The sequence below is a fragment of the Aplysia californica genome, unplaced genomic scaffold (assembly GCF_000002075.1).
Source record: "Aplysia californica isolate F4 #8 unplaced genomic scaffold, AplCal3.0 scaffold01333, whole genome shotgun sequence".
NCBI lineage: Eukaryota > Metazoa > Mollusca > Gastropoda > Aplysiida > Aplysiidae > Aplysia > Aplysia californica.
Genome location: NW_004798603.1, coordinates 120722 through 121963, shown reverse-complemented (window position 1 = coordinate 121963; position 1242 = coordinate 120722). Strand labels below are relative to the sequence as shown.

The window sequence follows — 1242 nt, the reverse complement described above, 5'->3', positions numbered from 1 at the left end:
GTGGAGGGTGAGTGTGTGTGTGTATGTGTGCGCTTGCGCGTGCATGCGTGTGTGTGGAACGTCTGGAGATTCCTCTACCTCACTTACAGGAACGGGGGTGGTGAGTGGGGCTGTGTTTATGTGTGTGTGCTTATGGGGATGGGTGTGTGTGTGCATGGAGGGTGTTTGTCTGTGCGTGTGTGTGTGTGTGTGTGCATGTATGTGTCCGTGTGTGTGTGTCTGTGTAATTTTTTGGTCCTTTTCAGAGAAGTTATTTTATTGAGTGTCTGAATTGCATGCCTGCTGGAATGTTGTGAGGTTGGTTGGCGGGTGCTTTAGTGTGGTTTGCTCGTCTTTTCCGTCAAATATCTATCGTCCTTATCGCTTCTCCTCCTTTTGTTTTCTATGCTGCTCTCTAGTAACACCGTAAATCTTTGGCACTTATGTGACCCAAGTGTGTTACAAATGCAGCAAAACTCTTACTGAAACTGAAATGGGGATGTTGTGTCCCACTTTGCTAGGGCTGGCCCTCACAGACAGGGTCGATGCAACAACCCCTACCCTCAAAAGGTATAAATTGTGTTGATTGGGACATAAAACATTCACAGTCGGTCACATATTAATTTATGTCAAAGGCGGGAAAGAAATGTGAATCTGGTTTTGAAAAAATGTGCTTAGAAACTTTTAAAACCCTTCAAGTGTTGATGGTAAATATAGCCTGTGATGTCAGGGGAAATTATATGATTTTAGAAATTATTTGAGAAGAGACAAACCAAGCAAGAGAAGATTATAAACCTGCACATATTCAGAAAGGAGAATATAAAGAGAAAACATAGAGTTCATTTGCTCAAGAAGGGTTAAAAAAGAATATCAGCTTTCAGTATAGTGCTGATGGGCAACAAGCAAGATCTCCCACCGCCCCTGCCTCAGGTCTGGTTTCTCTTCTTTTCCTCTATTGTTTCTGTCTTTCAGTCTTGCTTTTCCTTCCACATTAAATATTATGTTATATTGATGTGCTTCTCTAAATTCTCCCATGAACCTTCTCATGTGGATGGTTAGCGGGTGTTCAGGTGCGGTTTGCTCCTTCTTTCCAATCAAACTCAAACATCAGTCATTCTTATCTCTTCTCTGTCTTTTCTTTGTATTTTACCCTATAGTAATACCTCTAATCTTTTGCATTTATATTATCTATTTGTGTTGCAAGTGCCTTAAAACTGTTAGTAAACTAAAATCTCCTTCCTCTCTCTGTCTGTCTCTCTGTTT

The 1242-nt window shown here is 41.2% G+C and overlaps 1 protein-coding gene across 1 annotated transcript in view; it reads left to right on the top strand.

Moving 5' to 3' along the window:
* The window catches only part of LOC101857997 (sodium- and chloride-dependent glycine transporter 1), a gene marked incomplete at its 5' end in the record, with an annotated part of 20992 nt that overhangs the window by 471 nt on the left and 19279 nt on the right, over positions 1 to 1242 (top strand).